The 12,091-nt window shown below is 41.9% G+C and overlaps 1 protein-coding gene across 1 annotated transcript in view; it reads right to left on the reverse strand.

Moving 5' to 3' along the window:
- The window catches only part of AEBP2 (AE binding protein 2), a 63,416-nt gene that overhangs the window by 1,031 nt on the left and 50,294 nt on the right, over positions 1-12,091 (reverse strand). The window lies entirely within an intron of this gene.

Below are 12,091 nucleotides of genomic sequence, written 5' to 3' on the forward strand. Positions count from 1 at the left end.
ATATTTTTCTTGATTTCAGAGAGAAAGGGAGAGGGGAGAGAGAGATAGAAACATTAATGATGAGAGAGAATCATTGACTGGCTGCCTCCTGCATGCCCCCCACTGGGGAGAGAGCCCGGGCAACCCTGGCATGTGCCCCTGGCAGAAATCAAACCCGGAGGCCTTCAGTCCACAGGCTGACGCTCTATCCACTGAGTCAAACCAGCTAGGGCAGAATTTAACTATTTTTTAAATGTTGTTAAAGAAACACCAACTTTGAACATATTGGAGACCACCACTGTGTTACCTGCTAATCAGGTTTCTTCATTTGTATGCAGACCTTGAATGATAGCTTTTTAGCCATCTCTAGCATACACATAATACACTTCATAGGTAGTAATTCTGCACCAGTCTTTTTTTTTTTTTTATTCAGACTTGCACACAGCCTTTCCCATAAAATTATGTGGGGGAGCAGACTTCCCCTAAAACAGTGGTCGGCAAACCGTGGCTCGCGAGCCACATGCAGCTCTTTGGCCCCTTGAGTGTGGCTCTTCCACAAAATACCACGTACAGTACGACTGAAACTTCATGGCCCATGCGCAGAAGTCGGTTTTCGGAAAGGAGATAGACGAAACACGTACACAAGATGAGTGTGGATGGGAGAGTTGGAAGGGGTCGACCTCAGCGAACGTACCTCAATCAGATTGAGGACGTTTTTTAGCAAAGGCCAGCTTAGGAGTACCCTAATTAAGTTAATAACAATGTACCTACCTATATAGTTTAAGTTTAAAAAATGTGGCTCTCAAAAGAAATTTCAGTCGTTGTACTGTTGATATTTGGCTCTGTTGACTAATGAGTTTGCCAACCACTGACCTAGAACATACTAATCCAGTTCATCAGATGCCAGATGAGGTTCAGACACTTCTGCTCAGCACTTGCTCTTGTCAGAAAGCCATACAGTAAACAAGTAAAATATGTCATGATAATTATTTAAGCTGAAGTCTTAGGGTAAGTTTTGGATACTTTTGTTTTAATTTATTTTTAATTTTCTGGTGAGATATAGTAATTATCTCTAAAAGTATAAATGAATCATTGGTTTAAAAATTAAATTTAGGAGAAAATACAATCAGTAAAATAAGATTGCCTCATGATGAAAAGTGCCAATTTGGCACTAGGTAATATTCAATTAATATTTAACCACACCACTAGCACACCACTTTCATTTCATATGAAATGAAAGCAATTGCCTATAAGTTTCACATAAAAAAATTTTTTTAAGAAAGGGAAACTTTATTTTTTATTTACTTATTTATTTTTTAGAGCGAGGAAAGAGAAACATCGATATGAAAGAGAAACATCGATGGATTGAGATGTTCCTGCCTAATTCAACTACTTAGTTTCATCAACAAAAAGTTTATGTGAACAAAATTTAAATCTGAGAAGGACAGCTCCTGAATAGGACCATCCAGAGTGAGGAAAAGACAAATTCTATCAGAAAAATCTTATTAAAGTCTGGGCTATATTAGGTAAACAGACATTTACAAAAGCATAATCACCCTCCTTTTCTGCTGACCTTCAAGATGAGACAAGTGTGGGTCGCTTAGCATCATTGGCTCACAGAAACCAAGTGCCAGCTGTACCCTTAGGTCTTGAGACAACCAAACATGCCCCCTACATATTACCAAATATGCTTGGGGGCCCATACACACTGGTTAGCATCCCTGTTCAAACCCCAAAATACACATTCAAAATACACATCTGGCCCTGGTCAGTGTTTCACAGTGGTTACAGCGCTGGCCCGAGGACTGAAGGGTCTCAGTTTCAATACTCTGTCAGGGGTACGTGCCTGGGTTGCTGGTTGGATCCCTGGCCCTGGTCAGGGCCATGCGGGAGGCAACTGGTAGATGTGTCTCTCTCGCATCAATGTTTCTGTGTGTGTGTGTGTGTGTGTGTGTGTGTGTGTGTGTGTGTCTCTCTCCCTCTCACCTTCTTCCCTCCCTTCCACTCTCTCTAAAGATTTTTAATTTCTGGTGAGATATAGTAATTATCTCTAAAAGTATAAATGAATCATTGGTTTAAAATTAAATTTAAGAGAAAATACAATCAGTAAAATAAGATTGCCTCATGATGAAAAGTGCCAATTTGGCACTAGGTAATATTCAATTAATATTTAACCACACCACTAGCACACCACTTTCATTTCATATGAAATGAAAGCAATTGCCTATAAGTTTCAATTAAATTTAGGAGAAAATACAATCAGTAAAATAAGATTGCCTCATGACGAAAAGTGCCAATTTGGCACTAAGTGATATTCAATTAATATTTAACCACACCACTATCACACCACTTTTATTTCATATGAAATGAAAGCAATTGCCTATAAGTTTCACATAAAAAAATTTTTTTAAGAAAGGGAAACTTTATTTTTTATTTACTTATTTATTTTTTAGAGCGAGGAAAGAGAAACATCGATATGAAAGAGAAACATCGATGGATTGAGATGTTCCTGCCTAATTCAACTACTTAGTTTCATCAACAAAAAGTTTATGTGAACAAAATTTAAATCTGAGAAGGACAGCTCCTGAATAGGACAAGAAAGGGAAACTTTATTTTTTTATTTACTTATTTTATTTATTTTTTAAAGCAAGGAAAGGAAAGAGAAACATCGATATGAGAAACATCGATGGATTGAGATGTTCCTGCCTAATTCAACTACTTAGTTTCATCAACAAAAAGTTTATGTGAACAAAATTTAAATCTGAGAAGGACAGCTCCTGAATAGGACCATCCAGAGTGAGGAAAAGACAAATTCTATCAGAAAAATCTTATTAAAGTCTGGGCTATATTAGGTAAACAGACATTTACAAAAGCATAATCACCCTCCTTTTCTGCTGACCTTCAAGATGAGACAAGTGTGGGTCGCTTAGCATCATTGGCTCACAGAAACCAAGTGCCAGCTGTACCCTTAGGTCTTGAGACAACCAAACATGCCCCCTACATATTACCAAATATGCTTGGGGGCCCATACACACTGGTTAGCATCCCTGTTCAAACCCCAAAATACACATTCAAAATACACATCTGGCCCTGGTCAGTGTTTCACAGTGGTTACAGCGCTGGCCCGAGGACTGAAGGGTCTCAGTTTCAATACTCTGTCAGGGGTACATGCCTGGGTTGCTGGTTGGATCCCTGGCCCTTGTCAGGGCCATGCGGGAGGCAACTGGTAGATGTGTCTCGCATCAATGTTTCTCTGTGTGTGTGTGTTTGTGTGTGTGTCTCTCTCTCCTTCTCACCTTCTTCCCTCCCTTCCACTCTCTCTAAAGATCAATGGGGAAAAAATCCTCCGGTGCGAATTTAAAATATATGTATATGAATTCCTTTAAAGCTTAGGTTTTATGATTCAGCTGAATGAAAATGTCTATTTGCTGATATCAATGTTTTGCTTGTTTTCCTACAGAATCACGCAAATGATCCCAAGGAAGATTTATTAGATAAAACAAAACTGGAGAAAAAAATCAATTTGTAGATTAGATTATAATTATACCATTGAATAACTTTGCACAAGATATAGCCATGTCTATTCTGATGATATGGAAAGAGTTGCTCAGATGAAAGCAGTTGTTGAAATCTGTGTGTGGTCATTACACTTGTGTTAAATAGTTATCTATGCAACATTTTGAAAGAAGTTGGATCAAGTCATAAAAATTGTCAAATGTATTAAGGCTTAGTCTTTAAACTGTGGACTTTTCAGTTATTTTCATGATAAGGGCAGTGCATTTCAGAAAGTACATGTTTACATTGAAGTTTTTAGTAGTTTCAAGACAAGCTCCTAGAACAGATATGTCAAATAAAAATATAAATAACTTTTTTTGTTTAAGAAAACTCCCTTAATTAAACATCTCTCAACTGTAAGTTAGTTGTACCAGCTGGAGTATCTACATGCTATTTTTAACCAGCTTAAGGGGCTCATTATGACAGTTCCCAGTCCCCCATGTTACTGCCCAAAAAAGCAAAGAAAGTGCCAGCAATAAAACTGAAACCAAGTTTAGACTCCAAATACAAAATAACACTATTTTAACTCATTTGAAATTTTGAGGGAATGCCAGACAGAATGCACCACTAACAAGATCTTTACAAATGGCACCACTGAATAATTCAGGGTATTGTGACATTTAAAAACACATTGTCAGCCTAATATAATGGTGATGTAAGCTCCTCAGGAGGCCATTTATTAACGCCTTTTAAAAAGTGAACTCTCTCACCTGGCTGGTGTGACTCAGTTGGTTGAGCATCGTCTCCATGTACCAAGAGGTAGCCAGTTCAATTCCCAGTCAAAGCAGCATCAATGTTTCTCTGTGTGTGTGTGTTTGTGTGTGTGTCTCTCTCTCCTTCTCACCTTCTTCCCTCCCTTCCACTCTCTCTAAAGATCAATGGGGAAAAAATCCTCCGGTGCGAATTTAAAATATATGTATATGAATTCCTTTAAAGCTTAGGTTTTATGATTCAGCTGAATGAAAATGTCTATTTGCTGATATCAATGTTTTGCTTGTTTTCCTACAGAATCACGCAAATGATCCTAAGGAAGATTTATTAGATAAAACAAAACTGGAGAAAAAAATCAATTTGTAGATTAGATTATAATTATACCATTGAATAACTTTGCACAAGATATAGCCATGTCTATTCTGATGATATGGAAAGAGTTGCTCAGATGAAAGCAGTTGTTGAAATCTGTGTGTGGTCATTACACTTGTGTTAAATAGTTATCTATGCAACATTTTGAAAGAAGTTGGATCAAGTCATAAAAATTGTCAAATGTATTAAGGCTTAGTCTTTAAACTGTGGACTTTTCAGTTATTTTCATGATAAGGGCAGTGCATTTCAGAAAGTACATGTTTACATTGAAGTTTTTAGTAGTTTCAAGACAAGCTCCTAGAACAGATATGTCAAATAAAAATATAAATAACTTTTTTTGTTTAAGAAAACTCCCTTAATTAAACATCTCTCAACTGTAAGTTAGTTGTACCAGCTGGAGTATCTACATGCTATTTTTAACCAGCTTAAGGGGCTCATTATGACAGTTCCCAGTCCCCCATGTTACTGCGCAAAAAAGCAAAGAAAGTGCCAGTAACAAAACTGAAACCAAGTTTAGACTCCAAATACAAAATAACACTATTTTAACTCATTTGAAATTTTGAGAGAAAGCCAGACAGAATGCACCACTAACAAGATGTTGTCAAATGGCATCACTGAATAATTCAGGGTATTGTGACTTTTAAAAACACATTGTCAGCCCAATATAATGGTGATGTAAGCTCTTCAGGAGGCCGTTTATTAGCGCCTTTTAAAAAGTGAACTCTCTCGCCTGGCTGGTGTGACTCAGTTGGTTGAGCATCGTCTCCATGTACCAAGAGGTAGCCAGTTCAATTCCCAGTCAAAGCACATGCCCGGGGTTTCAGGCTTGATCCCCAGTAGGGGGCATATAGGAAGCAGCCCATAGATGTTTCTCTCTCATAGATGGATGTTTCTATCTCTCTTTCCCTCTCCCTACCTCTCTCTGAAATCAATAAAAACATTTTTTTTTAAAGTAAACACTCTCTAATAAGGAAGGAGAGTGTTTTTTAGGATATTCTCAGTAATTTAACATGGAAAAGTAAATTTCCTAATGTGGCTCTTTCAAACCTCATCATCAATTTAACGGAAGATGTTGAGGTTGAGATTGCAAGATGACATGTTCTAAAAAGTTTTTAATTATATTTTACTAGAGGCAGGAATTTCGTGCACGAGGTGGGGAGGTTCCCTCAGCCTGGCCTGCACCCTTTCACAATGCGGGATCCCTCTCGCATTTCGGGACCGCTGGCTCCTAATCGATGGCCTGCCTGCCTGCCTGATCATCACCCCTAACCACTCTGCCTGCCTGATCACCCCTAACCACTCTGCCTGCCTGCCTGATCACCCCTAACTGTTTGCCTACCTGCCTGATCGCCCCTAACCGCCTCTGCCTTGGCCCCCCGCATGGTGGCTTCATCCGGAAGGATGTCTGGAATGACGTCCGGAGGTTGTTAGGCTGTCCAGTCTAATTAGCGTATTATACTTTTATTATTATAGATGATTTCTTATAAGTGTGGACCAAGATTTCTCTTCATATTGTGCCTCCAAACAAAATACAGAAATAAATTAGGTACTGATGTTCACAGGGCACTGCAATTGTCATCTATAACTCTTACTGTTGAGTCGCATCCCCCAAATGATATGTTGAAATCCTAACACCCAGTACCTATAAATGTGATCTTATTTAGCTCTTTCCAGAGGGCGCTGAGCCATGGGCATCTCTTGGGACAACTGGAATATGTGCTGCAAGACCAGGGGCAAGAGAAAGCCCCATCGCAAGAAGCAATAATCTGAGCTGGGACGCCCTGGGACGCCCTGCTGCCAACACTAAGATTGGCCCAGCCGCATACACACAGTGCGAGTGCAGGGAAGCAAAAAGTACCGAGCATTGAGGCCGGATATAAGCAACTTCTCCTGGGGCTCCGAGTGTTGTAGGCACAAAACAAGGATTACTGATGTTATCTACAATGCATCCAACAACAAACTGGTACCCACCAAGACCCTGGTAAAGAAATGAATGGTGCTCATTGACAACACACGGTACCGACAGTGGGATGAGTCCCACTACACATCGCCCTGGGCCACAGGAAGGGGGCCAACCTGACTCCTGAGGAAAAAGCGAATTTAAACCAAAAATAAACAATGAAAGAAAATTCAGAAGAAATATGATGAACAGAAAAAGAATGCCAGCATCAGCAGTCTTCTAGCTAGAGAGCATCAAGCAAGCTTCTTGCAGGCCTCGCTCTAAGACCAGGCCCGGGTGGCCACACACATGGTTACATGCTGGAGTTCCAGGTGAGGAAAATCAAGGCCTGGAAAGGCCTTCCTATCTTAACTCATGTAATAAAGGTGTTTCTTGTTTTAAAAACAAATAAATAAATAAATGTAATCTTACTTAAAAAACAGATATATTCAAGTTAAGAAGAGGCCATACTGAATTAAGATGGGCCCTAAACCAAATGACTGATGTTCTTATAAAAAGAGAAAACAGGCACTGCCCTCGGCGGTCCCGGATCTGTCTCTTGCTTCACCAGTGTTTGGATGGAACAGATCCAGGGACGCCCCTTCTTCCAGCCTCCAGCTACTCTCCTGCATCTCATCCAGTCACCACCTCAGAACCACCTCCGAGACCAGCCAACACAGGGTTTTTTTCCTACCTAAACTCCTTATTGCCCAACAACCATGAGCCCCCAAATTCGTCAGAATTATTCCACCGAGGTAGAGGCTGCGGTCCCCCGCCTGGCCAGCCTGCATCTGGGGCCTCCCGCACCTACCTCTCTCTGGGCTTCTATTTCGACCTGATGATGTGGCTCCTCCAGGGCATGGGCTGCTTCTTCCTCGAGTTGGCGGAGAAGAAGCGCAAGGGCGCTGATCGCCTCTTAAAGTTGCAAAACCAGCGCCGCAGCCGCATTCTCTTCCAGGATGTGCTGAGGCCTCCCAGGATGAGTGGGCAAAACTCAGGGCCATGGAAGCCGCCCTGGCCTTGGAGAGGAACCGAACCAGGTCCTTTTGGAGCTGCAGGCCCGGGGTTCTATCCACGCAGACCCTCATCCTGTGACTCCTGGAGAACCGCTTCCGGGGTGAGGGGGTGAAACACATCCGCAGGCTGGCCGGCCCCCAGGCTGGGCTGGGCAAATATCTCTTCCAAAGGCTCGCCCTCAAGCAGGACTAGGAGCCTTTGGAGCCCAGAGGACTTTGAGGGGCCCTCCTACATCCCCTAGTGTCTGGCTTTACCTGAGACTCATCCCGAAACTGCTAGCCATTCTTTTAACCACCTGAAGCCCTCTCCCATTGCATTGGAGTGGAGTGGTGGTGGATGCTTACTGGAATAGTTTTAAGAGATAGTAAGAAGAGAGAAATGACAGACAGAGAAGAGAGAGAGAGAGAGAGAGTAGAGACATGGGGAGGATGTCTCTTGATATTTTTGTTGTTAATCCTCACCCAAGGGTGTGTATATATATCCCTATTGATTTCAGAGAGGAAAGTAGAGGGAGAGATAGAAACATCAATGATGAGAATGGAGGGATGGAGCCCCTGTAGGGGGTATACAGGAGCCAGTTCATATGTCAAGATCATCCACTGAGTACATTGGCTGGGCACCCAAGGATATTTTTTCCATTGGTTTTTGGAGAGATTGGAAGGGAAGAAGTAGGCGGGAGGGAGGGAGACAGTGAGAGACAGACAGACAGAGAGACATCAATATGAGAGAGACACATGGATTGGTTGCCTCCAATACTTGCCCTGACCCGAGGCTGGGACTGAACCTGAAACCCTGGAATGTGCCTTTGACTGGGAATCAAACCGGAGACCCTTTGGTGAGGGACTGACACTTTAACCACTGAGCACCATGGGCCAGAACTACATCTCTTGATTTTTAATCCAGCATTTCTCCCCTGTCCCTCTGGAATAAGGCTGCATTCTCCAGGGCTAGAAGCCAGAAAGGATTTGAAAAAGACAGCCTTTCCAGCACAAGAATATTTAAATTGCATGGTTCCCACACAATGCTCTCAAGAGATTACTTTTCATATTTAAATAAATATAGATTCTTTACCCGAGACAAGTCTAGGATTTGTCATAAATCCAAAATCAATTTCCACGTATTTGGGTAGAGAGCTAAATTTTGCGTTTGATGGCAGCAAAAATAAACTTCAAATGTAATTAGTATGTTCTATTGAGTCAGAAAAAAAAAAAAGAAAACAAGGGGGATTTATTATGGCTACCACTTCCAATAGGGACAAAATAATTACTTTTTTCACCCTAGGATATTACTTATTAAAAAGAAATTTTAAAATAGTAACATCCTCATCTTTCCTACCACGCCGTGTCGCTGAGGGAAGTAACTTCCAGGGGTTATTTGGGTCCTAATTCAGGGCGATAGAAGCCTCGGTGTTTGTTCTGGACACTCTTCAGAAGTTTGATCCCATTTAATTTCTTGGCTGAGTTCTTGCCTTTGTTGAATTCTCTCCAAAGGTTAAGGTCAAAGGGGCCTTGCTAACAACAGGCAACCCGTCTCTCCAAACGGAGAAAAGCCTCAAATTGGGAAAAGAATGCAGAGGCAGCGATGCCTTTTGATTTCTGCAAACCACCAGTGATATGGAAGGTCAAGCAGGCAGGGCTGAGATGGAAACAGGGTGTTTTTCCCATTGTAAAGGCTGGGGGAAAACTTGCAACTACGAAGATGGGTGGGGTCTTCCTGAGGCTCAAAGACTAAAGGCTGAAAGTTCCTAAGCTCCCAGCAGCATCAAGATATCCTAGGCAAAACGTTACTCGTCAATGGAATCTGTACTTAAGAAAGAGTTATGGCGCCAATGGTGATGGAGGAAAAAATTGCCCTTGATTATAAGGAAAATTTTTAAATTTAATTTAATTGTAAAAATCCTCCAAAGGAGCTCGTTTGCCTCATTGCTGAACTGCCTGCGGGTGCAGTGCTGAACTTGAACATCATTACCCTGAGGCCCCCCACCCCCACCCCTGACGTACTTAACACCTTGTTTTTCAAACATGCTGTGTCTCTAGGCAGACCGAGAGCTTGTCATAAATCTAAAAATCATCACCACTACCTGGAAGCTATCCAGTTAGCCAGAGAAGCAGCCTTTGCACACCAGTCCACTCTACAAAAAAAAAAAAAAAAAAAAAAAAAACCTGCAAGCTGAGTTTGTGTTTTTGGACAGGCATTGCAAACTCCGTGTGAGAGGCTGATGGTGACTGCCCTGAACACAGTTTCAGATTATTTCATTCTTCCCTGAAGCTTTCGGGGAAAAGCTTGCCACCAGATTTATTTGAGAAAATAAAAAAATTCCATCTCACGGGAGTGATTTCTTGGCAGGAAGAGCCTCTCCTTTCATGTTCTACGAAGAGCGTGTGCGCCACATTGCTTCAAAAGGCAAGTTTTCCTCCCACCAACAGAAAGCCAGCTCCCGGAACCGGTGGCAATCCCAACAAAGCTACGTTTGGGAAGCCCACGTCCCAGCTTTAGGAACTTGAAGTGTACTTACCCCAAACATCTTCATTGCTTCGCCTGAATCGGTCAATATTTTGTGATGGTAATTATATTTTATTTTTTATTTGTTTGGCTAATATGAAAACAATTTTCTTTGATTCTGGGTGCTAAAATCATAAACAGTCTTTCTTGCAGCAATGGGAAATACGATTATGACACGGAAAACTATGTTGACTGCCCAGCACACGCATGCCCCAATACTCTGGAGTGGAAATCAAAGGCATTCATTGCGTCAATTACCCGTCAATTGCCGGCCTCTGGAATCTCTCTTTCCAGGCAAACAAGAAGGTGGAGGCATGGCAGGGCCTGGGGCAGCATTCTCTTGACTAGAAGCAAGTGGATTTGTGATTGATAAGAATACTTGCCTTGCCCCATCCGCAGAAAAGCAGATGTTCCCTTTCTTCCACCGACTTTCTGATGTGCACTGAGATCCAGAGGAACAGGGGCCAGCTCACAGCCGCGCTGACAGTTCCCTCTCCTGCTTTTCACCCAAAATCGTCATTAGACTTTTGAGGTCAAACAAAAGATTTGATACAAAACATTGAGAAATGCAGTTCTCCAGGCTGTGTTTTGAAATTTATTTTACTCCTCCACAAAAAAAGAGTGTGTTATTCCATTTATTGGATCTGAAATGGCCCAAGAAGTAACATTTTCATTTAGAAATCTGCTGTCTTCTGTCTGCATTCCTTTTCCAGGTGACGCTTCAGCACTGACCATAAGTAACCAGATCGCATTTCCCTGTTTTTTTCCTCTACACCAAGAACAAGCTTTAAGATTATCAAGGATTTCAAAATACAAGATCTTACACCCTCTGGTTTTAGGTCAGAAGTGGTAGAAATACAGGGGACTTGTCAGATGGGGTTAGGCTCTCTGATCGTGGCCCGCTGACACCCTGAGTTATCATGGCAAGCTACCCAAACTCCAGTGACTGCTCTGTAAGCTGGACCTAACATCACCTTCCTCGATACCAGAGGTTCTCAACCTGTGGGTCGCGAACCCCTTGGGGGGCGAACGCCCTTTCACAGGGGTCGCCTAAGACCATCAGAAAACACATATATAATTACATATTGTTTTTGTGATTAATCACTATGCTTTAATTATGTTCAATTTGTAACAATGAAAATACATCCTGCATATCAGATATTTACATTATGATTCATAACAGTAGCAAAATTACAGTTATGAAGTAGCAACGAAAATAATTTTATGGTTGGGGGTCACCACAACATGAGGAACTGTATTAAAGGGTCGCAGCATTAGGAAGGTTGAGAACCACTGCTCTAGAACTAGAAACAATGTATTATGTAAAGTGGTTGGCTTATTATATTACTCTTGTCATTGTTATTATTGCCAATACTACTAATGCCTAATAAAAATTACATGCTTAAAAGATATCTGTTTTGTGGAGGAATGAATATTTTAAATGGTTCTCCACAGACCCCTCAGTTGCCTGTGATGTAATTAATATACTAAAGCAGTGCCAAACTTTAAGGGACATACTATGCCCCTGGGAATCTTGTTAAAATGCACATTCCAGATCAGTAAGCCTGAGATTCTGCATTTCTAACAAGCTCCCAGTCCATACTGAGACTTTGACTAAATTCCTAGATAATTCCATTATCAAGGAATGGACTAATTCTTAGATATTCACATGACAAACTTGACTTGAGGTGGTGAATACACAAAGCAATATACAGATGATGAATTGTACACCTGAACTCTATATAATTTTATTAACCAACTAGAGGCCCGATGCACAAAAATTTGTGCACTGGGGGGGGAGGGGGGTCCCCCAGCCCGGCCTGTGCCCTCTCACAGTCTGGGACCCCTCGGGAGATAACGACCTGCTGGCTTAGGCCTGCTCCCGGGTGGCAGAGGGCAGGCCCAATCCCTAGGTGCAGCCCCTGGTCGGGCTCAGAGCAGGGCCGATTGGGGAGTTGGGGCGCCGCCCCCTGTCATGCACAGAGCAGGGCGGATCGGGAGGTTGCGATGCCACCC

This window comes from Myotis brandtii, unplaced genomic scaffold (assembly GCF_000412655.1).
Source record: "Myotis brandtii unplaced genomic scaffold, ASM41265v1 scaffold237, whole genome shotgun sequence".
Taxonomy (NCBI): Eukaryota; Metazoa; Chordata; class Mammalia; order Chiroptera; family Vespertilionidae; genus Myotis; species Myotis brandtii.